General features: G+C 39.8%; 1 protein-coding gene and 1 long non-coding RNA gene across 3 annotated transcripts in view; one reads left to right on the top strand and one right to left on the bottom strand.

Moving 5' to 3' along the window:
• il34 (interleukin 34) overlaps positions 1–26,214 on the bottom strand; it is a 137,581-nt gene that overhangs the window by 94,950 nt on the left and 16,417 nt on the right. The window lies entirely within an intron of this gene.
• Positions 1,185–23,230, top strand: LOC117516077. The gene is made up of 3 exons (XR_004562297.1): positions 1,185–1,252; positions 11,048–11,057; positions 23,218–23,230. It is a non-coding gene; the product is annotated as an uncharacterized LOC117516077 (long non-coding RNA).

Raw genomic sequence — 26,214 nt, 5'->3', positions numbered from 1 at the left:
ATGTTTGAAAAGAGAAAAGGTTAATTTACTGTGTGCATCAACCAATAATAGCCTGTTGCATGTGTGTGTGTGTTAATTATTATTGCTACTATCATGGATAATTACATATAATCAACTGAATGTGGGTTGCAGGAAGGTTTAATTGTGCGCATGCTCTTCCTATTCATATCAATCTTCTCACTTCTTATTTGCTGCTCAATTTTTCAAACAAACTAATGTCCTTTTACAACCAATCTGATACTGGAGCTTATACTCATTCATAGACCTACCTCTCCAGTACTCCTTAACCTGTCCTGTGTTAGTGCAGTGTCATTGCATTATACATGTATAGCTACAGTGCACTGTGCAAGTGTTGCTTCAGTAGTTCTGCACAACTGACTCAAAATGGCGTCGTATCCTCAGTTGTCACTACTCTCTGTATAAAGGGACTCTACGCGGGGGACAGTTCACCTCTGGGTTTCCCAAATGGAATGGACAAGGGGGCAGGAGGTTGAAATTAGTGGGCTAAAGTCAGTTACACCTTGACTTTCTACCAAATAACACACATCTCATTCATAATATTATAAATACAGGCCTATAACTGCTGCATGTTTTTCTGAATTGTGCAAAATGGCTAATAAAAATGAAAATTTGATTCATGGGGTAACAGCTCTGGTGGACATTCCTGCAGTCAGCATGCCAACTGCATGCTCCCTCAAAACCTGCAACATCTGTGGCATTGTGCTGCGTCAGAAAAATGAACATTTCAGAGTGGCCTTTTATTGTGGCCAGCCTAAGGCACACCTGTGCAATAATCGTGCTGTCTAATCAGCAGCTTGATATGCCACAGCTGTGAGGTGGGATGGATTATCTCTGCAAAGGAAAAGTGGTCACTAACACAGATTTAGACAGATTTGTGAACAATATTTGAGAAAAATTGGTCTTTTGTGTACATTGAAAATGTTCTCGATCTTTGAGTTCAGCTCATGAAAAATGAGAGCAAAAACAAAAGTGTTGCATTTATATTTTTGTTCAGTGTAGATTCAAAGACAAACATTTGCCATTTGCTACAACTCAGTTTTGTGACAAAGCATAGTTTAACCAGTCATGAATAAAAGTGTGCAAAACATAGAATTCGAGGCAGTAACCAAGGAGCTAATTGTTCCTCCCTGAAACACAGAGTAATATAGCATCTAATGACAGACATGTAAGGACATGTTTATTCAAATTTGCAATTCAAGGATGTTTTGTGTAAGAGTTACATTGTAGCCTGGTAGATGACAATTTCAATTGCAATTTCAGGAGCACTTCTAAAATATTAAAAATAATATTAAAGTTTGTGCAAAATGTTTTTGGGAGGGGGGCCTCACCCAGGGAGGGGATGGGTTGTCTGTCTGGGTTGTTACCATCCAGAACCCTAAAGGAGGTTCTGTAACGTGATGGTGGATGCAGCAATATGTGGCACCAGCACATGCTACCAGTCCTGACCTCCTCTGATGAAAGAGACAATGAAGAATTAAGTCCTATAAAGGCCCCGAGACTTTTGGTGCTGGTGATTATCACTGGATTCCGTGTAGTGTGAAGCACGAGAGTCTACGAGTCCTGTAATGGATCGGACGTCAGTCTGCCACAGGTTACTTCAACAACCAAGATTTGGGCAATGCAGATAAATATCTTATTTAAAGACACAAAAAGGTAGTATGAGAAGAAATAGAACCCAGGTCTACATATTTGGGTGAGGTGATGGCCTAGTGGTTAAGCAGCGGGCTTGGGACCAGAGGATCCTTGATTCAAACCCATCTGGCCAGAAAAACACTAAGGGCCATTGGGGAAGCTCCTTAATCTCCAAGTTGCTCTTGATGTGTAGTGAGTGCCTTGCATGTGTGTGTGTGTGTGTGTGTGTGTGTGTGTGTGTGTGTGTGTGTGTGTGTGTGTGTGTGTGTGTGTGTGTGTGTGTGTGTGTGTGTGTGTGTGTGTGTGTGTGTGTGTGTGTGAATATGAGGCATCATTGCAAAGCGCTTTGAGTGTTTGATTCAGACGGAAAAGTGATATAAAAGTATGGCAGGCCAATTACATGTCTATGGGCACAGGTCTTCTTGCAAAGGTGTACAGGATGTTCATCTTGACTTCTCAATAGCAAAATAATTTACAGCTTCAAAAGAAAACTGCTGCGAAGAAGAAGCAACGCATGATGCCGATTTGAACACCTCATAGTTCCCACAGCCAGCAGCATCCACAAGCAATGAAGCTTCCTGGACCACCTCTTTCATGGTGTTCCAAAATTCAAGTACTGTAGAACAATCTGCTGTGAAAGTCATGGCTCATGAATCATGCCAACCATAATCCAAGCCAGAGAACTAATTTAAAAAAAAAAAAGGAAAAACGAGGTTCAGCAGTGATGTACAAGTAAAAGCCTGTAGAGAAACACCTCTATGTTTAAACATTTATCTTCAAGTTTAATCTCACAGAGCAGAATAACAACCAAGAAAGCTTTTAAAACTTTTACACCCCAGTGGGGGAAAAAAACGCTCATTTTAATTAGATGGCTGTTACACAGAAGACGAGTCTTTATACGCTGTCATTAGATGTGCTGGAAAATCTCAACATCTTACGTTTGGCATTTCAAATTGTTCTTTTATACATTAAAGAAACAGTCTTGTTTCAGGAAAAAATAGGTCATTTTTTAGTACATTCTAATCAGACAAATCACATGACTGAAGCCAGTTTGACAGCTGGGACGACACGGGTGGCTCACATGCTTCATTTGCTCCAAACACCACATCAGCCTTGTGTTGGGTAACAACATCACATCACAGCATTTGTGGATGATCACATGCCCTCTATTTTTAATGTTATCTGCAGAGTTAAAAACAGCACAAAAATGACTTGTAATGTTAAAGCACATAACAATTAACGCATGAATCTGCATACATTTGTCACCGATATACGCTTCTTTATATTAACTAAAATTCTCTGTCAATTGTCAAAACCTCCCCTCTTGCCAGTTTTGCAAAAGGTTCTTTAATAATTATGTACTTAAATATAAAGCATAACACATTTTGTTTCAGATAAAATTGGGAAAAACAAATATTACTATTTTGCATATATTGCACAGTAGGATACAAGTACACAAAAGCTGCGTACATGGAAAAAAAAACAGATACTGTAAATATGGAATTGTGTAGAACTGACGTTAAGCATTTACAGATATTATCCTTTTTTAAAAAAACAGGCAATAATGCTGCTCAAATATGGTTTAAAATCAGGCTATACATGGCCAAACAACAACAAAAATCCTGGTCTGTATCAGAGTTGGCATAGCATATTTAGGGTGATTGAACCATAGATGCAGGTACGCATGCAGATAATGCATGGTTTGAGCTTTAACAGACACACTTGCCAAAAGGCATTATTGGAAAAATGAGTCTCCTTCAGTGATTCGTTTATTTATTTGTTAAAACCAACACACGTTACTGTAACGTGTCTGTTGTTTTTTACAAATAAATGTGTATTTGTTAATCTCATTTTTTCCATTTGTAAAAAAAAAAAAAGGCTTTTGCAAAACTGAAAATTCTGTTTGTGAAGTGTAATTCACGACCAACACGGGCCACTATTCACACTCCCATCCAGTAGATGACAGTGTTTAATGCATTTCGACCGGGGGGGGGGATCGAAGGAGACATTTGAATTTCCCATAATGCTTTTCAGCAAGTGGGTCTGTTGAAAGCTCAAAATGCCTTGAGAATTTAGCACATTCCTTTAAAAGAGATGTCATGTGTGATATTTTCTCTCTGTAAAAATAACACAGGTACCGTTAATATTGACAACCTGTCTGGAATTAGCTGTTTATGAGTAAAACCATAAGTGAAAAGTGTGTTGCATTTCATGTCTATTCCACACTTTCTTTCTGCATGTTGAAAATAAAGGGCTTTTTCTTTCCTCCTTTTCGCCTTCCTCCTCCTTTTGGGCAACAGCACCTGGCTCGCTCTGCTCTCTTCTACTGGGACTGAGCTCACAGCTGTCTGACTATCACAAAACATGCAACAGGTAAGTATTAAAATGTGTGATTTTGACTGATACATTTTATTCACTATGCCAGCAAAAAAAAAAAAAAAAAGCTAGCAGACTGAAAGTTAATGGAGCTAAATTTAGCAGGAGCTAAGTGAAATGCAATCAAACAATACAGTGTTGTCAGAATTTTCACTTCCTTACAATTTGCACAGTTCTTTATATCTTAGTAATAGTAATGTTGGTATTTTGACAATTTCTAAGACTTATACCTGGAGATAAAATGTCAGTGTGTCCAAATGTTTTGATTTGTTTGTATGCCAAATGTAATTTGTACAAAACTGCTCAGACTTTAGAATTTGGCCACAGAGTAGAAAACATTTGAAGTGAAGTAATTGAGTTGATATAAAACTTAACATTTGGTCACTGAAATTTGTTTCTGGCCACAGTAATTACAAACTGGAATTTTCCATACATGGAAGAAAACAAGAATATCAATCAGTGGAGTAATATTAGCCACCATCATCTTTTTTTAAACTGTTGAGTCAAGAAGGGCATCAAGCATAAAACTTGTGCCAAATCAACGTCCATACACTGTGGTGACCATGAGCAAAAAGGGAGAGGCAGTTAGAGCAGCACAGCGATGCGAGTGGTTCGCACAGTTACTGCACAATAAAAGCTTACTGGTTCAAGGCCACTGTTGCTGTCTCTAGAGCATTAACCAGCAACCATCTTTTACAGTATAAATAAACATAATCACAAGTCTTTCAATTTCAATTTATTTTCATTTATATAGCACAAAATCGCAACCAAGTTGCTTCAAAGTGCTTCACACAAGTAAGGTCTAACCTTACCAACCCCTAGGGCAAGCACACAGGTGACAGTGGTAAGGAACAAATTCCTCTGATGATTTGAGGAAGAAACCTCAATCAGACTAGACTCAAAGGGGCGACCCTCTGCTTGGGCCATGCTACTGACACAATTTACAATTTAGTCTTTATGCTGAAAGAAATGTATGCCTTGACATACACAAGTGCATCTAAAAAAAATTTCTAACAAAAAGTCACAAAAGAATCTAGATAATCTGGCATGAATAGAAAAACAAGAGCATTCAGTTCTCAAACCTTCCACGCAAGCCAGCAGTTTTCCTGTTTTGCTTTGTGACACACAAACCAATTCAATTTCCTCCTCACTGTCTCCCCTACATTATCATTTTCAAATGCTCAACCAATTTAAGACAGCTGCATTACCTAAAGCAATATGTTCAGCCACCTCTCAGCTGTCTGCCAGATAAATACAATACACTGTACATGTGCATGTCTTCTGTGGCTGAGGAGTCCTCTTCATTGCTCAATAAAAAAAATACTTGTGCTTTTTGAAGACTCTGGGTTTTAAAAGATCTTTCAAAGAATCCAAGCAGCACCTAGGATCTTTAAGGGAGTTCATCTCCTGTATCTACTAAAGAACAGCCCAGCAGCCCATCCTACACAACCACACCAAGTCTTGATGTAAACAAGGCAAACATGCTCTGGTAGAGTGTGTAAACAAATTCAATGCTGAATTCAAGGCAATGGTAAAGTTGGAAAAACTAAGCTAGGAACTGCTCAGTTCTAAAAACACATGCATTAACTTGGTCAAACAATGTGGATTCCCCCATACTTGCACTTTGTTCTGATCTTTGCAAATGAACACATGAATACATTATTACAACTACCGGTACTTACTGTCCTTTGAATCATGTCAATTGCCAATGATTTTCATATTGATGAAGCCCAAGTAGTAAAGCACTGAGCTAATTATCTCTATTTGTCTGTCTGTTGGCAGGATTACATCAAAACCAATTCACATATCTGATGAAATTTTCATCACAGATAGCTATTAGGGCATGGAAGACTATTAAATTTTGGAGGTGATCCAGATCCGGATTCTCAATCAAGATTTCACTTTATATAGGCTTTGGAGGATTATGTTAAACAAACAAACCAAAAAAAACCTAACATATGCACCACAGATAGATTATCAGGGCATGGAAGACTCCACTGAATTTTGGAGCTGATCCGAATCCAGATTGTGGATCAAGATTTCACTTTATATACTAGGCTTTGGAGGATTATGTCAAAACTATTTCATGTATTCTAACCAATTTTCCTCACAGATAGATATTAGGACTCCATTGAATTTTGGAGGCGATCCGGATCGATCCGGATTGGTGGACGTCAGAAATGTCAGATTGCTCTTGTTATGCAATATCATGATTTTGGAGGCCACTTAAGCCTCAGTTTAAGCCTTGGGCTGCTACTGAAGTGGAGGGCTTGTAGTCATAGATGACAGTAAAAAATGGTCCCAGAATAAAATAATGTTATTATCATCATTTCTATCACTTACATTACACAAACATCACACATCACATCCTGTTACTGCGAACTTTTCCTTTGTGCTTGACGGAACAGTAGCTCAAGATGTCTTGTAAATGACCTTAGAGGTATTATCTGGTTACAAAAACAGGGTTTTAGAATTAGAAGTGTTTTTTTCTTGATAATTCTTAGAAAATATAACAGAAAAATGCTACCATAATAGATTTATACAGAAATACAGCTGCCTTTGAGTGTATTCCGCCATCTTGGATTATTTTGTTTGACTAGCCAACCAGTGTATGCTACACTAACGTCACGCTGAACTTCAGAAATCCTGGGGCAGATTATTATATTTAACCTTGCTGTTTCACCTAACACTCTGTATTTTTTTATGCTGCTTCTGCTTAAATTTTTAATGTAAAGAAAATCTAAATTAAAAAAAGAAAATTCCTGGGGCAAGAGGTCTGGCGGGTGCTGTTACTGAATGGCGTACAGCTACACTTTGCTAGGATAACACAGTATTTAAAAAAAGAACACTCTGTTCCAGAGTGGACCAAGATGGTAGGCGGAAAATGACATTATCACCCACCACGAGCCAATGCAGAGTCTCAATGTCCATATTGACGCCTTTACGATGTCAAATCTCAACACATAATCTTGTTTTCCGCTGGGGAGGCCGAGATTTCATTGTCAGTGTAAACAAGCGTTCATGGGTGGTGAAGTGGACAAGCAACAAGCAACTCGTTCGCAACATTGCATCATTATGGAGGTGAGTTCAACCAAAATATGTATTTAGGTGTTTAACTAAGATAATCATGAGTCTTTAATGTGAGTTTTATTTTTTTTTTAAATCGTGATGCTGTTAGGGTTGCGTGTCAGGAACCGGTTCTTTTCGGGTATCCTTAAGAAATTATTTGATCCATCGACATCAATAGCCTTTTTGCTTAACGATTCCCTTATCGGTCCTTCAGAGTGGCCGTTGTTTTGGGGGGTGTTTGTCAGTAAAATGATCATTTCTCTGCATTGATTACAGACCCTGCAGCGGGTCTGTAATCAAGCGTTTCTGCAGCATAGCTTTGCTTTGAACCTTGAACCAGTGAAGCAGTGCTTCGATCTTCAGTCTGCTGCTTCATTGGTTCTTTGTTTTATTTCGCTTTATGTTAATTTTTTCCCACTAAAACCCTAAAGAACATATGTCTGTGAGTAATATTTACCTTTTTTATGTTAAACCGACCTGCTATGGTCTTCTGAAACAGTTGATAGATGTATTTTATAACTTACAAACAGGACCAATGCTAATGCGTTAGCATGTCTATGGCATTTTCAATATTAAAGTTAGCATTAAGCTGAGCCATTATCCAGCCTCCTTCCCCAGTGCACAAAGGATTCTGGGATACAATAAAACCATCAACAGGTAATCATGCCTTTGGAGGAAAACCGAATTAAGTGAGAATATCACTTACTGCAGATGTCTTTGGCAAAACATAAAGGCAATTTCAAGAATATGTTAACAATGAAAATGCATTACATCCAAAAATAAATGATCTGTTGAAAATAATTAAACAGCATGACTGTAGTTGCTTTGTCATCAAGTTGGATAAAACAAGCACCAAAAAAACAAATAAATCCAACCCGACTGGGTTTAAATCCTTTCAGCAAGTTGGGGCTTATGGTTTCCAAATGTCTGACATATCATGAATGCAGCAACAATACTAATAATAAATGCATGGATGAATATGAATATATTAGTCAGGACCATACTGGTGCTCGTCATAGTTACAGTGGGACAACATGTAGGTGTAGAGGAACATTGTGCCTCAATTCCTCGGTAAGCAGGCTGAAGGTCACCAGGCCACATGTGGTGTGTGGCCTTTTCCCATCACCTACTCTCATTGCCCTCACAGCCCACTTTCTTAGCTCCTTACACAGACACCCACTGTAGCTGCATTAGAACTCGTCTGGCTGATGTTCACATTCTGGCTCTGTAACATGAAACACATCCTCTTGCAAACTTTGGTGGTACTGATGGAATCCCTAGCTGTCAGGGTCTTATTGTAAAAGAATTCTCACATTCCATTTGGCTCATTTGTTGTACCCGTTTATGCAAATCCTCCACTCAGATTGCATGCAAACTCCCGCGAAATAATCTGATCTTGAAATCAAGCCAGATTATGTAAGATTGGAACACAGCCAAAGAAGAAGTTGAGGCTGAAATGCTTTACTCTAACAACTTGGCATGTTTGGGGGGAAAAAAATGGGTAAAACCAAGCAGGAACAGATGTGTAAAAGAAATAAGGAACAACAAAACAGAAACACAGGGGAATTACTGAAAGTGATTCTCCACAAATTACAGGGGCAGGAAATACATGAACATAATAATAACAAACTTGTGTACCTAAAATATTTCATGAACCTTTTAGTAAACATACTTTTTTTGATACACCTCTGTTTTCAGAGGCTATAAGTAATTGGACAAATGATTATTGTTAATAGAGATAATCACTTTCACACCCAGTTTTGCTTAGACCAGAGACTCCCAAAGTGTGGACCACCGCCCACCAGGGGGAGCACGAAGTGCAGGTGATCCATCACAGATCATTAAAAATGAATACATATAAAACCTTTGATTTTCAATTTACATCCAAATATTTGTTTTATAAAATGTGATTAGAAGGTATGCAAAGCCTTGGAATTTAAATTATGTTTTATTCTTGATTTATGGGCTCCATTTTAATATTTTATATGTGGAAAAACTTCATCTTAGCTGCATATGTCGATTAAAGGTTTAGGTGGACCCTAAAGGTTTTTCAGTAGAGTTTTCTTCAGAAATATAAGGTAAAGTGGGGAGAAAAGTGAGCTAGTTTATGGACAAAGTTAGGAACAGACAAAAGGCTCACATTCCAGAATTTTCCATCACAGACCCACCTTGCCTATGAAAGAACTGGGTGATATTCTGGCGACCTTTCACTTTCTCCTCCTGTTTAAACTTTTTGTTTTTGCTTTTTTCTTTTGTTTGTTTTTTGCTTGTTGAGCTCTGAGCTGCACTTGCTGTGTGAAAAGTTTTTGCAGCAGTCTGATGGAGTGGCAGGTGGACTCAACCATTTTACATAAATACAGCAGGGGGTGAGCACTGAAAAGGTTTCCAAAACAAATAAGCTTAGTGTTACAATACATTGTAAATTAAATATATGTGTCATTGTAAGTTTATAACTGAGTGTCATATTATCTTGTCAGTATTATAATTTTATCAGGGGCCTCTGTGGGCTCCTGTCAGTCATGGGAACCCTAGAATTCCTCTCCTTATTCTCACCTTTTCGGAGCACCTGGGTGCAAAAAAGGAATTAATTAAAAAAAAAAAAGATCAAATCTAGGGTCAAGATTTCCATGTACCTTCTGGAAAATTGAAGGTGAAATTTCATGTCCTTTTTTGTGCTACTCAACCATGAAGTTGAATCACTGGTGAAGCAAAATACAAAGGTTGCACTATACACAGTTGTGTAATCATAGCCATAGAAGCTTACAACCCTTTCAGAGTTGTCATGAGCGGTTTGGTGGCTTCCCTCACTAGTCTCCTTCTTGCATAGTCACTCAAGACAGATTTCACATGGAGTACTGTACTGTTTGCATTTCTTCATGATTGATGTAAATTTGCTCCAAGACATTAATTGACATGAAAATGTCCATGCATCCATCCGCTGACTTGTCTTTTTTTAAAGGCTGTAAAAGTGACAACTTGCATTAAAATCATTCCTTATATGATAGTTTTGTAAAACCCCTTGAATTAAAGATGACAGTCTATACTACAAGCACATCCTGATAGTTCCATTTCCATTTCACCTCCATTGCGGTGAATAAGGAGGCAAAATTGCAACAAAAAAAAAAAGTGTCGCTGTCCAAACACTTATGGGCATGACTGAAGTGCAATAGTATCAGAAATAACAGTCAATATTTCCATTTTTATGTCTGCACAAGGCTGTAAAGAGTTTGATGTTTAAAATCCTTCACGTGTAAACGCATTCCACTTGTTTTCCAAAGCTGATTACAGGTTGTAAGAGTTTTCGGTCCATGCAAGTATTGAAATGTGTTTGACGTGAGAAATCAATTACAGTGATCAGAATGCCAGATATTGTTGTTGTCACGCAAACCTTTTGCATTAATGCAAAGGAGAGATGGCTGTCCAAGCAAATAAACCATCATATTGATTAATTTTAAAGGATTAAATCCCAAGAGAGCAGTGACTCTGAGTAGGCAGAGGTTAAAGAAACATCTGGCAGGGGGTTTGAAAGCACACATCTGTTCTACCATACAATAAGAAACTGATGTCAATAATATGGCCAACCTGGTCGCTACATTGCTCAAACTTGTTCAAATCTTTTGCAGCTTCCTTCATATGGGAGTGAGGCTTAACACATTTTTCAAAAGGCTTTATAAAAAAATCCTCATCATCACAAAGGTAAGAAATCAGTTGCCCCCGTAGTACTGATATTGTAAAGTTTTTCTGTCCATATGTCAAAGAAGATGGTCAACTGGCAAACTATAGTATATATACACACATACACACACACAAAACACCAATTCCAGTGAAGTTGGGACGTTGTGTGAAATGTAAATAAAAACAGAATACAATGATTTGCAAATCCTCTTCAACCTATATTCAATTGAATACACCACAAAGACAAGATGTCACTGTGTCTGTGTTATATGAGCTGTCAGTGAGTCTGTGGTCAGCAGCTGACAAGCACCTCCTGCTGCGTGCGCTCTGACCTGCCTGTCCGGCCCTCATGTGATCATGTCTGTGCAGCGTATATATCAGCATTTTATGCAAGTGTGCCCCCCCTCCCCTCCAGCACGCCACAGGTTTACGGATGGCGGGAGCGCAACACACGCAAGATTTACATGCATGGCACATGTGTGCGGGGGGAGCCGACACTCTGGCACCTCACGTGTGTTGCTGTTTTGCAAAGCCATACTTGTGAGGGCACTGAGACAAATTTCACATCGAGCTCAACAGTGATCGTCTGCTGGCTGTTGTCGTGCTAATAGTGCAAATGGCCATACATTTTCTAAGTCCCAAGTGAGCGGTTTTAGATGTTCATGTGTGTCAGCTGGATGGCCGACACCTGCCGTGAGAGGGTTCGATGGGCTGTCACAGCACACACTCTGTCTTTCAGCTGCTGGTGTGTGCAAATAGTTGTAGCAACAGGTGTACGAGGCATTGTAGGCAGCTACGATTTTACATGTATTGCATACAATTCCTGCTTCATGCACAATTCGACCACATTCGTACTATGTGTGACGGGACCCTAAAGACTTGTTCCATCATTCTCCTGCAAAGACCCATATGTTTGGTGATGGTCCTGATGTTTCCCATATTTTAATGTATGGTCCTGAGACTTGGATACTAGCCAATTAAATTATCTAAAACATTTGAACAGTACTCTACATATATGTTAGCTTCAGTTAGTATTAGTTTCTAAAATGGCTTTAAAGTGTAACTTTAAAAACGATGAGCACAAAGCAGTGATTTGTTTGTGTCGCATTTTGCTCCATGAAAAGTGTTTCAGTTCACCTCATGATGACAAATAACATGTTTTCACCTTTACATGGTAGTTTCCTGAAATTGATGGTCTCCAAAGACAATTAACCCAACACTAAAAACATTTGACAGACATGTTTGCAAGAAGAGCATAACTTGTTTTTCTTCAACTCTTGTCAGAAAAGATGCCAGTGTCCGCCCCTAAAAATCAGTCCGCATTTTGCATTTGCGCATGGGTCATTGTGGACCACAGTAGTCTCTTCATCCAAAGCAATCAAATGGATTAATGGGATTATTAACCATCAGATAATAAAGGTAAAACATCTTAAATCATTGTAAAGTCAGTTTTAAGCAGAAAAGAGGCTGTTTTTAAGCATAAACGGGGCAAAATCCTGTGACCCTATGAAATGTCCAATGTACAATGAACGCATCAGCTAGCAGATCGTTTAGCTCTGATCGCTTCCGCTGCCTTTTATAATGAAATAATGCTGAATTTATGTGGAAATAATTTTGTACTAAAGCTTCATATACAGTGAGGAAAATAAGTATTTGAACACCCTGCGATCTTGCAAGTTCTCCCACTTAGAAATCATGGAGGGGTCTGAAATTTTCATCTTAGGTGCACGTCCACCGTGAGACATAATCAAAAAAAAAAAAAAAAAAAAAAATCCGGAAATCACAATGTATGCTTTTTTAAAATAATTTATTTGTATGTTACTGCTGCCAATAAGTATTTGAACACCTGTGAAAATCAATGTTAATATTTGGTACAGTAGTCTTTGGGGGGGTTGGATGGGGCTGGGGGGTTTCCCATGATGCACCCAGTGTTTCTTTTTATTCACCTCTTTTTGCTCTGTATGCACCACTCTGCTTTTAATCATTAGTGATTGATCTCTGCTCTCTTCCACAGCATGTCTTTTTCCTGATTCTCTCCCCTCAGCCCCAACCAGTCCCAGCAGAAGACTGCCCCTCCCTGAGCCTGGTTCTGCTGGAGGTTTCTTCCTGTTAAAAGGGAGTTTTCCTTCCCACTGTCGCCAAGTGCTTGCTCATAGGGGGTCGTTTTGACAATATAAAGCGCCTTGGGGCGACTGTTTGTTGTGATTTGGCACTATATCAATAAAATTGATTTGATTTGATTTATACAGCAATGCAACAAGAACCAGCATGTTTGTTCACATTATTCAGATGATGACGATGACTAGATTAATGAATAATATTTCATATCGGAGTATAACAACTACTCATACATTATGCAAAACATATGATAAATGTATTGCTTAAAATACAGAGACATTGTTGAATCAATACTTATAATTCTGGTTCTCTTGACACCTTGCTGATGCCTGTTGCATTATAAATGACTTCAGAATGTTATTCTTTGAGATTTTTTAAGATTCTTCAAAATGGATTACCTGCATAATAGAAAACACAAGGTTGTTGAATTGGGGTGGGGGATGTCATCTGAGAAAATTGGCAGGCAGATTTTTGAAGGTGGACTGGGGTATTCCCCCATTTGTCTGTAGTACTTAAAAACTGATGTTCATAAAGCATAGTGGAGCAAAACGGACCAAGATGACAGACTGGATCCAGGAATTTATTAAACTGCTTTGCACACACTGTGAGATGTGACATTCTGTACTTTATTATGGTTGACATAATACTCCAACTAATCACTGCATTTGTCAGGGTTGGTCCAATTTTTATAGTTTTTTTTTGGGGGGACATGCCTATCTCGGCTTTCAGTGGCTTACCAGTTGAGTGAGTATAAGAGAAATTGTGGAGAGCTGGACATGCCCCAACTTGTCCTCTGACACTCCGAAACGGAGGTGTTCTTTGTCTCACTCCATCAGCGAATCCGTTGTGATGCGCGAAGCCTCCGCGTGGCTTTCCATGACAAAATATCTTGTTAAAAGTGAAATCTGCCGGAAAATGGCTGATGTCCAGCTCTTGTGATAACCAGAGAAATTGCACACGATGGTCCCGGATCCATACAGCCATCCGTTTAGAAATGAAATGGTCGTTTCAGCCTGTTGATCGCGGTTCGCCGTGCGCCATTGTGGGGCGTCCTTAAAGCGGTAGTAACACTCCTTAATCTCTGTGAAGCCCATAAAATTTTCACCGAAAGCCATGTGAATTTTCCGAATGGTTTCCAGCTGCCTGTCTCTAACAGTTTCTGAAAAAATTCTGATGGAACAAAGCCCAAATCATTCCGCCATTTCCTCACAATGAAAAAATGACGAGAGGGGTGGACCAGTGCTCACTCAAAGCCTGCCCACAGGCGAATGACGCAACCGACAGGCGTGAAGAAATTCACGCATGCGCATGAAGGTTCAAGCTTGGCTGACGTAAAAACATATGAATCAAATCCATATATTTTTTGCATAAAATATAAAGGTCGGATACTTTTCTCACAGACCTCGTATACAATCAAGACTGACAAACCTTTTGCATGATGCTTTCAAGCATCATGCAAGATGAGCAAAGTACCAAACTGCAATATGGGCAAATAGCCATCAGCCTCAAACTCAGTTTTGGAATCCCATTAGTAATGAACAGGGACTACTGGTTCCAGTATTGCTGTTTTTTGTTTATTTGTCTGTGGGTTTTTTTTTGTTTTTGTTTTGTTGTTTTTTTTTTTTTGAAGGAGAGGTGGCTCCTGTGGAAGTGAAAGATCTCACACATCTATACTGCTTTCACTCAAGGAAATTTCGCTGTCTGACTTCAGGACTGAATTGTGCCGATATGTGTTCTTATACACTAATTTAGAAGATCTTCATTTAGCCTGGAAAAAGAGTATGCTGCTCTATAAAAAAGCCCTCCGTAAAGCTAGGACATCTTACTATTCATCACTAATTGAAGAAAATAAGAACAACCCCAGGTTTCTTTTCAGCACTGTAGCCAGGCGGACAAAGAATCAGAGCTCTATTGAGCCGAGTATTCCTTTAACTTTAACTAGTAATGACTTCATGACTTTCTTTGCAAATAAAATTTTTAACTATTACAAAAAATTATTCATAACCATCCCAAAGACATATCTTTATGTTCGACTGCTTTCAGTAATGCTGGTATTTGGTTAGACTCTTTCTCTCCGATTGTTCTGTCTGAGTTACTTTCATTAGTTACTTCCTCCAAACCATCAACATGTCTATTAGACCCCATTCCTACCAGGCTGCTCAAGGAAGCCCTACCGTTAATTAATGCTTCGATCTTAAATATGATCAATCTATCTTTATTAGTTGGCTATGTACCACAGGCTTTTAAGGTGGCAGTAATTAAACCATTACTTAAAAAGCCATCACTTGACCCAGCTATCTTAGCTAATTATAGGCCAATCGCCAACCTTCCTTTTCTCTCAAAAATTCTTGAAAGGGTAGTTGTAAAACAGCTAACTGATCATCTGCAGAGGAATGGTCTATTTGAAGAGTTTCAGTCAGGTTTCAGAATTCATCATAGTACAGAAACAGCATTAGTGAAGGTTACAAATGATCTTCTTATGGCCTTCTTATGGCCTATGACAGTGGACTCATCTCTGTGCTCATCCTGTTAGACCTCAGTGCAGCTTTTGATACTGCTGACCATAAAATTTTATTACAGAGATTAGAGCATGCCATAGGTATTAAAGGCACTGCGATGCAGTGGTTTGAATCATATTTATCTAATAGATTACAATTTATTCATGTAAATGGGGAGTCTTCTTCACGGACTAAGGTTAATTATGGCGTTCCACAAGGTTCTGTGCTAGGACCGATTTTATTCACTTATACATGCTTCCCTTAGGCAGTATATTAGAAAGCATTGCTTAAATTTTCATTATTACGCAGATGATACCCAGCTTTATCTATCCATGAAGCCAGAGGACACACACCAATTAGTTAAACTGCAGGAATGTCTTTCAGACATAAAGACATGGATGACCTCTAATTTCCTGCTTTTAAATTCAGATAAAACTGAAGTTATTGTACTTGGCCCCACAAATCTTAGAAACATGGTGTCTAACTAGATCCTTACTCTGGATGGCATTACCCTGACCTCTAGTAATACTGTGAGAAATCTTGGAGTCATTTTTGATCAGGATATGTCCTTCAATGCGCATATTAAGCAAATATGTAGGACTGCTTTTTTGCATTTGTGCAATATCTCTAAAATTAGAAAGGTCTTGTCTCAGAGTGATGCTGAAAAGCTAATTCATGCATTTATTTCTTCTAGGCTGGACTATTGTAATTCATTATTATCAGGTTGTCCTAAAAGTTCCCTGAAAAGCCTTCAGTTAATTCAAAATGCTGCAGCTAGAGTTTCTTATCTCACAAAGACAATAAACTGCTTTTCACAGGACTGAAGCATGACCATTCCCTTCCCCCACCCACTCCCTCCCCATCAACACCTCCCCTTTCCGACGCCTGCTAACGTCATTCCTTCCCCCTTCGGCGGGGGCGGTGCAGTTTTCACTGCAGCCCACATCTCCCCCCATGCTGTTGGCGGCGCATCTCAGGGTTGCTGCTTGGCCTTCACCCACTTGCCTCAATTCGGATAACGGACTTCTTCAAACTTAGTGCACATAAACAATGTCAAATGTGTATGTGTTGCCTTTAATTCTGATGTGACATTATTACGGTAAACAAGTAATAATTGTGGACTAATTGCTGTCTGAGGTAACTGGAGTGTAAACATAATTTCTCCACTGTGAGATCAGTAAACTATATCTAATCTAATCTTTCAGTTCATGGGTGTAGCGTATTAAAAATCATTTTGTCAAAATGAGGTTTACAGGGGAGGTGATGGTCTCGTGGTTAAAGCGTTGGGCTTGAGACCGGAAGATCCTTGGTTCAAATTCCAGCCTGACTGGAAAATCACTAAGGGCCCTTGGGCAAGGTCTTTAATCCCCTATTGCTCCCGGTGTGTAGTGAGTACCTTGTATGGCAGCACCCTCACATCAGGGTGAATGTGAGGCATTATTGTAAAGCACTTTGAGCATCCGATCCAGATGGAAAAGCACTATATAAATGCAGTCCATTTACCATTTACAGTTTGTGTATGTAGATTTGATCAGTTAAACACAAACATGACTAAGTAACAGGTTACTGCATCTACAGTCTCTGCACTGACTGTAGCCATTAAAGCCATTTCCATCAGACAACTTATGAAGAATATTTATCAGCAGCATAGACAAATGAACAATTATTCAAAAATCAGTCATTTGAAGGGTTTGAAACACGTACAAAGCAGCAGCCAGCAGAACAGGAGCATGGAGAGAGAAAAGGGAGCAGGGATCCTCAATTACTTGTTAAAGCCAGCGCTCAAAACACTTTCTTCAAAAAAAGGAACTCAAGATTTTAACTTCCTCGGAGGGTCTCAATGTACCTGGGCAAGTGCAAGTAGAGCAGGAAACACTGTAATTATTATTTGTTCAAACACTTTATGACATACTATGTAGGGTAAAAAAAAAAAAATTGTGAAGAAGAAATGCAATTCATCAAACACCCACTGGAGAGGGTGGAAAACAAAATACATTTTATTTGATAGTTTTGATAGAGCTGACACACAAAGCACAGGTTCAACTTATAGCAGCCACAATCAAAAAATAAATAAATCAACTTTCAGTCAACCTTTATTTGTAAAGCCCTTTACACAAAAGGCAAGCAAAGTGTTTTCCAGTAAAACTAAAAACAGACCACAAAGAACAATATACAACAACAAAATAAAATCTAGAACAATAAATTAGTGTGTACATAAAACCACAATAAAATGGCACACCACTAGTAGGTGTTAACGGCCATTTTAAAAAGAAAATTCTTTAGTTTAAAAAAAAAAATACCCAGATCAGTGATGGTGTATAAACCAGAGGGGAGTTTGTACTAAAGTCTGGGCCCAGTGACTGAGAAAGCCCGGTCACCCCAATGTTTCAAGTTTGATCTGGGGACCTCCAACAGAGCCCGAGTGGATGACTGCAGAACCCTGCCTTGGTCATGTAGCACCAGTAACTCGCTCAAATAGGTTGGTCTTAGAGCATAAATAAAAATAATAAGAGGTCTGACAAAATGCCCAACTTGGCTGAGGATAGGGTTAGCCCTAACCCTAACCCATAGTGATGAAAACAGAGATTAGCTGGGAAAAAACGGCAAAATTAACATCTACAACTATTTACAGTACAGTTTGAGAATGGTAAATTAGACATATTAATGTCGGTGTGTATTTGTGAAGACAAACACTTTAATGACAAGAAATGCAAGCTCTGTGACATTGTCTACTTTGTTTTACTTTGAATTCTGTCCTTTCATTTCCACTTCACCGTGTCAGCTCTGAAAAATGTGTTCACAGGAACATTTTCAATGCAGTCTTCCTTTGTAAATTCCTTTGTATGTGTGGAAGAACAGGAAGAACTACATTTCTATCACTCTTTTCCATGTAGCAGATGTGCAAAACACTTTAGAATGTTCTCTCATATTTACTTCCCCAGCCAAGGACCGTACTAGTATTGTATTCAAGTCACCTCCCTCAAGGCCAAGGCTGAATTTTGGATCTCGAAGGCCAAGGCCAAGATCTAGTCGCAACAACGAGAGGCCAAGGCCCCAGCATCTGAGGCCTGACAGGCCCGAACAGGGTAACGCACACATCGGTGTCATTGCATGGCTACAGAGCTGGAGAAACATAAATCAGGTTTTAGGATTTTAAGGTACCACTCTGGTACCTTACCTTTGGTGGTTGGCTCTCACTGCGGTATTGTATCACTTCCTGTTCCGGAGCACAGCGGTGTTTTTCTGTATCTGTTAGCTGTTTAATCTGCGCAGTTAGATTGATCTAGTTATCTAGATTACAATTTGTTTCCCAGTGTAATCTTTACGTGCCTTAACTAAAGCACTCCTTCTGCTGAATCACCTCTAAATTATTTACACATTATTCACTTTGCGTGTTTTTAGGAATCCGCTAGCTTAGCGTAGCTACTAGCTCTTAGCCGATTTAGCATGGCGGCTTCTCCTGTCTCTCCCGCACTTTTCTGCTCTGGGTGTGAAATGTTTAGTTATTCCTCGGCCTCCTTAGCAGTAATGGTACTTGTAATAAGTGTAGCTTATTCGTAGCTTTGGAGGCCAGGCTGGGCGAATTGGAGACTCGGCTCCGCACCGTGGAAAATTCTACAGCTAGCCAGGCCCCTGTAGTCGGTGCGGACCAAGGTAGCTTAGCCGCCGTTAGTTCCCCCCTGGCAGATCCCGAGCAGCCGGGGAAAGCAGGCTGACTGGGGTGACTGTGAGGAGGAAGCGTAGCCCTAAACAGAAGCCCCGTGTACACCGCCAACCCGTTCACATTTCTAAACCGTTTTTCCCCACTCGACGACACACCCGCCGAGGATCAAACTCTGGTTACTGGCGACTCTGTTTTGAGAAATGTGAAGTTAGCGACACCAGCAACCATAGTCAATTGTCTTCCGGGGGCCAGAGCAGGCGACATTGAAGGAAATTTGAAACTGCTGGTTAAGGCTAAGCGTAAATTTGGTAAGATTGTAATTCACGTCGGCAGTAATGACACCCGGTTACGCCAATCGGAGGTCACTAAAATTAACATTAAATCGGTGTGTAACTTTGCAAAAACAATGTCGGACTCTGTAGTTTTCTCTGGGCCCCTCCCCAATCAGACCGGGAGTGACATGTTTAGCCGCATGTTCTCCTTGAATTGCTGGCTGTCTGAGTGGTGTCCAAAAAATGAGGTGGGCTTCATAGATAATTGGCAAAGCTTCTGGGGAAAACCTGGTCTTGTTAGGAGAGACGGCATCCATCCCACTTTGGATGGAGCAGCTCTCATTTCTAGAAATCTGGCTAATTTTCTTAAATCCTCCAAACCGTGACATCCAGGGTTGGGACCAGGAAGCAGAGTTGTAGTCTTACACACTCTCTGCAGCTTTCTCTCGCCCTGCCATCCCCTCATTACCCCATCCCCGTAGAGACGGTGCCTGCTCCCAGACTACCAATAACCAGCAAAAACTATTTAAGCATAAAAATTCAAAAAGAAAAAATAATATAGCACCTTCAACTGCACCACAGACTAAAACAGTTAAATGTGGTCTATTAAACATTAGGTCTCTCTCTTCTAAGTCCCTGTTGGTAAATGATATAATAATTGATCAACATATTGATTTATTCTCCCTAACAGAAACCTGGTTACAGCAGGATGAATATGTTAGTTTAAATGAGTCAACACCCCCGAGTCACACTAACTGTCAGAATGCTCGTAGCACGGGCCGGGGCGGAGGATTAGCAGCAATCTTCCATTCCAGCTTATAATTAATCAAAAAACCCAGACAGAGCTTTAATTCATTTGAAAGCTTGTCTCTTAGTCTTGTCCATCCAAATTGGAAGTCCCAAAAACAGTTTTATTTTGTTATTATTCTATCGTCCACCTGGTCGTTACTGTGAGTTTCTCTGTGAATTTTCAGACCTTTTGTCTGACTTAGTGCTTAGCTCAGATAAGATAATTATAGTGGGCGATTTTAACATCCACACAGATGCTGAGAATGACAGCCTCAACACTGCATTTAATCTATTATTAGACTCTATTGGCTTTGCTCAAAAAGTAAATGAGTCCACCCACCACTTTAATCATATCTTAGATCTTGTTTCTGACTTATGTATGGAAATAGAAGACTTAACAGTATTCCCTGAAAACTCCCTTCTGTCTGATCATTTTTTAATAAACATTTACATTTACTCTGATGGACTACCCAGCAGTAGGGAATAAGTTTCATTACACTAGAAGTCTTTCAGAAAGCGCTGTAACTAGGTTTAAGGATATGATTCCTTCTTTATGTTCTCTAATGCCATATAACAACACAGTGCAGAGTAGCTACCTAAACTCTGTAAGGGAGATAGAGTATCTCGTCAATAGTTTTACATCCTCATTGAAGACAGCTTTGGATGCTGTAGCTCCTCTGAAAAGAGAGCTTTAAATCAGAAGTGTCTGACTCCATGGTATAACTCTCAAACTCGTAGCTTAAAGCAGATAACCCGTAAGTTGGAGAGGAAATGGCGTTCACTAATTTAGAAGATCTTCACTTAGCCTGGAAAAAGAGTCTGTTGCTCTATAAAAAAGCCCTCCGTAAAGCTAGGACATCTTTCTACTCATCACTAATTTAAGAAAATAAGAACAACCCCAGGTTTCTTTTCAGCACTGTAGCCAGGCTGACAAAGAGTCAGAGCTCTATTGAGCTGAGTATTCCATTATCTTTAACTAGTAATGAGTTCATGACTTTCTTTGCTAACAAAATTTTAACTATTAGAGAAAAAATTACTCATAACCATCCCAAAGACGTATCGTTATCTTTGGCTGCTTTCAGTGATGCCGGTATTTGGTTAGACTCTTTCTCTCCGATTGTTCTGTCTGAGTTATTTTAATTAGTTACTTCATCCAAACCATCAACATGCTTATTAGACCCCATTCCTACCAGGCTGCTCAAGGAAGCCCTACCATTATTTAATGCTTCGATCTTAAATATGATCAATCTATCTTTGTTAGTGGCTATGTACCACAGGCTTTTAAGGTGGCAGTAATTAAACCATTACTTAAAAAGCCATCACTTGACCCAGCTATCTTAGCTAATTATAGGCCAATCTCCAACCTTCCTTTTCTCTCAAAAATTCTTGAAAGGGTAGTGTAAAACAGCTAACTGATCATCTGCAGAGGAATGGTCTATTTGAAGAGTTTCAGTCAGGTTTAGAATTCATCATAGTACAGAAACAGCATTAGTGAAGGTTACAAATGATCTTCTTATGGCCTCGGACAGTGGACTCATCTCTGTGCTTGTTCTGTTAGACCTCAGTGCTGCTTTTGATACTGTGACCATAAAATTTTATTACAGAGATTAGAGCATGCCATAGGTATTAAAGGGCACTGCGCTGCGGTGGTTTGAATCATATTTGTCTAATAGATTACAATTTGTTCATGTAAATGGGGAATCTTCTTCACAGGACTGAAGTTAATTATGGAAGTTCCACAAGGTTCTGTGCTAGGACCAATTTTTATTCACTTTATATATGCTTCCCTTAGGCAGTATTATTAGACCGGTATTGCTTAAATTTTCATTGTACGCAGATGATACCCAGCTTTATCTATCCATGAAGCAGACGACACACCACCAATTAGCTAAACTGCAGGATTGTCTTACAGACATAAAGACATGGATGACCTCTAACTTTCCTGCTTTTAAACTCAGATAAAACTGAAGTTATTGTACTTGGCCCCACAAATCTTAGAAACAATGGTGTCTAACCAGATCCTTACTCTGGCTGGCATTACCCTGACCTCTAGTAATACTGTGAGAAATCTTGGAGTCATTTTTGATCAGGATATGTCATCAAAGCGCATATTAAACAAATATGTAGGACTGCTTTTTTGCATTTACGCAATATCTCTAAAATCAGAAAGGTCTTGTCTCAGAGTGATGCTGAAAAACTAATTCATGCATTTATTTCCTCTAGGCTGGACTATTGTAATTCATTATTATCAGGTTGTCCTAAAAGTTCCCTAAAAAGCCTTCAGTTAATTCAAAATGCTGCAGCTAGAGTGCTGACGGGGACTAGAAGGAGAGAGCATATCTCACCCATATTGGCCTCTCTTCATTGGCTTCCTGTAATTCTAGAATAGAATTTAAAATTCTTCTTCTTACTTATAAGGTTTTGAATAATCATGTCCCATCTTATCTTAGGACCTCGTAGTACCATATCACCCCAATAGAGCGCTTCGCTCTCAGACTGCAGGCTTACTTGTAGTTCCTAGGGTTTGTAAGAGTAGAATGGGAGGCAGAGCCTTCAGCTTTCAGGCTCCTCTCCTGTGGAACCAGCTCCCAATTCAGATCAGGAGACAGACACCCTCTCTACTTTTAAGATTAGCTTAAAACTTTCCTTTTTGCTAAAGCTTATAGTTAGGGCTGGATCCGGTGACCCTGAACCATCCCTTAGTTATGCTGCTATAGACGTAGACTGCTGGGGGTTCCCATGATGCACGTTTCTTTCTCTTTTTGCTCTGTATGCACCACTCTGCATTTAATCATTAGTGATCGATCTCTGCTCCCCTCCACAGCATGTCTTTTTCCTGGTTCTCTCCCTCAGCCCCAACCAGTCCCAGCAGAAGACTGCCCCTCCCTGAGCCTGGTTCTGCTGGAGGTTTCTTCTGTTAAAAGGGAGTTTTTCCTTCCCACTGTAGCCAAGTGCTTGCTCACAGGGGGTCGTTTTGACCGTTGGGGTTTTACATCATTATTGTAAGGCCTTGCCTTACAATATAAAGCGCCTTGGGGCAACTGTTTGTTGTGATTTGGCGCTATATAAAAAAAAAATTGATTGAAATTGATTGACTCTGCAGCGGATTTAGAAAAAATAAAAAGTGGCTCATCCAAATGCAATCTTTTAAATGCACATAATATCCGCCGCTTATTTAAGGCAGACGTTTATTTTTCTTTCAGACAAAGTTTTGACCCAGTGTCGCAGACCGAACGGTCCCCCCTAAAAATTGATCCGTCCTGCCTCCACTGCGTATGCGTCATTTTGGGGCTCAACAGCTCGTCTGAGACAGAGTCTCTTCACCCAAAGCCATCAAAAGGATTAATGGGATTATTAACCATCAGATGACCAGGTAAAACCTCTTACATCATTCACAAGTCAGTTTTAAGCAGAAATGAGGTCATTTTAAGCAGAAACGAGCCAATAATTGATGGCACTTTGAAATGACGGCGGTGTGGTGAACACAGCAGCTAGCAGCTCGTGTAGCTGCGGCGCTCTGATCGCTTCCTCCATCTTTTATGATGAAATAATGCTGAATTTATGTGGACATAATTGTTGTACAACAGCTTCAGATATCTGTCGCTGAGATAGATGATGACTGGGGTGCAGTTTGAAGTAGAAACAAGGTGATAATTGGTGAACGGTGGCTAATGACCATGCAAAGTGAAGGCAGGGCAGATCGATTTTTAGGGGGGACCGTTCGGTCTGTAACACTGGTCATTAAATGAGTCAGGTCCCGATTCAGAATTCCCCATCGTTACAGTGGGCACCTTCCAACTGTAACTTCTTTCTACCATGAAGGCCATCTATGGACAACTCCATTGCGTACTATAGCTGGAATGCTGGTGAAGGATCCTGAATCCCTTCAGGCACGCTGGAGGGAGCACTTTAACAATTTGCTGAATCGCAAAGTTGACCAGAAATTTATCATTGAGCTGAGACAGTCCCCCATTCATTGGGTGCTGATCCCCCAACACCTCATGAAGTTGATATGGCCATCAAGTCGCTGAAGAATGACAAGGCAAGTGGTCCTGATGGAATTCCAGCGGACCAGCAATGGCTCGGTGTCTTCATGACTTTGTAAAGTGTATTTGGACTGAAGAACAAGCATCGGCTGAGCTTAAAAATGCACCGATAGTTACCATACATAAGAAAGGAGACAAGGTGGATTGCAACAATTATAGAGGCATATCACTGTTGTCCACCCAGCCTGAAATAACTTGACAGAACCATTCTCAAGGTAGTTTCACACTTTAAGTATCTTGGTAGCTACGTGGCAAGTGATGTTTCCCTTGATTGTGAGGTAAACAACAGGATCAGCTCTGCCACAGCAGCTTTTGGCAAGCTACGCAAGTGTGTCTTCGACAACCACAATCTTGAGTTGGAGACCAAAATACAAGTCTATCAAGCCATCATTTTGCCAGCACTTCTGTATGGCTCTGAAACATGAACTACATATCTTTATCAAGTGAAACAACTCAAGAAATTCCACCAAAGATATCTTTGGACAATCACGAATGTGAAATGGTATGATAGTGTCACCAATGCTGTAGTTCTTGACCGAGCTTGCCTGACAAGTATTGAGGCTGTGTTACACCAAAACAGATCGAGTTGGTATGGAACTTGTGGTGAGAATGGACGCGCAACGTCTTCCAAAACAACATCTCTTCTGTCAACTTTCTACTGGATCACATTGTGTTGGCGCTCCTAAGAAGAGGTACAAGTCCATGTCCTGGAAAGAAGTTTTAAAGACTTCAAGATTGCTGACTGGGTTACAGCCCCAGCAGATAGATTGGTTTGGAGAACGGTTTGTGATGGCATCAAGACCTTTGAGACCAACAGAAGTAAAGCTGAAGAGGAAAGGCACGCAAAACAGAACGCTGCTGAAGCTCTGAAACAGTTGGCAGCCTCCTAGTTAGATACCTAGATGAATTTCTTCTGGGCCACCATGCTCGTGTTGAGTGGCAGTGATGATGATAAATGCTGACAAGTTTACTTTTCAGTGATATTGGTTTTCAGTTTTTACTTTTGGGGCCATTGCTTTTGCAACAGTATATCCCACCACTTAAAAAACAACATGTACTCATTCATGCCCAAATGGACTTGCACCCTCTGCAAAAAATCATTTGTGCTTCTGAAGTCAAAATGAAACCTTCTGACACTTTGGTGTCCTGGAACATGCTTCCAAGGAGGAGCTACAGATTTTATTCCTGCATATAATTTGCATAAAGTGACAGACATCACTCCTCCTGACACCCTTCCTAAAGCTATGGGCTTAGGAAAAGCAGATCACACACATGACACAAAACTAAAGTCATTTCAAATGGCAACTTTCTGGCTTTAAGAAACACTAAAAGAAATCACGACAGTCAGTAATGGTTACTTTTTTAGACCAAGCAGAGGAAAAAAAATATGGAATCACTCAATTCTGAGGAAAAAAATTATGGAATCATGAAAAACAAAAGAACGCTCCAACACATCACTAGTATTTTGTTGCACCACCTCTGGCTTTTATAACAGCTTGCAGTCTCTGAGGCATGGACTTAATGAGTGACAAACAGTACTCTTCATCAATCTGGCTCCAACTTTCTCTGATTGCTGTTGCCAGATCAGCTTTGCAGGTTGGAGCCTTGTCATGGACCATTTTCTTCAACTTCCACCAAAGATTTTCAATTGGATTAAGATCCGGACTATTTGCAGGCCATGACATTGGCCCTATGTGTCTTTTTGCAAGGAATGTTTTCACAGTTTTCGCTCTATGGCAAGATGCATTATCATCTTGAAAAATGATATCATCACCAAACATCCTTTCAACTGATGGGATAAGAAAAGTGTCCAAAATATCAACGTAAACTTGTGCATTTATTGATGATGTAATGACAGCCATCTCCCCAGTGCCTTTACCTGACATGCAGGACCATATCATCAATGACTGTGGAAATTTACATGTTCTCTTCAGGCAGTCATCTTTATAAATCTCATTGGAACGGCACCAAACAAAAGTTCCAGCATCATCACCTTGCCCAATGCAGATTCGAGATTCATCACTGAATATGACTTTCATCCAGTCATCCACAGT

This window comes from Thalassophryne amazonica, chromosome 8 (assembly GCF_902500255.1).
Source record: "Thalassophryne amazonica chromosome 8, fThaAma1.1, whole genome shotgun sequence".
Taxonomy (NCBI): Eukaryota; Metazoa; Chordata; class Actinopteri; order Batrachoidiformes; family Batrachoididae; genus Thalassophryne; species Thalassophryne amazonica.
The sequence above is the reverse complement of the archived record's forward strand: the minus strand, read 5'-3'. Positions and strand labels throughout refer to the sequence as shown.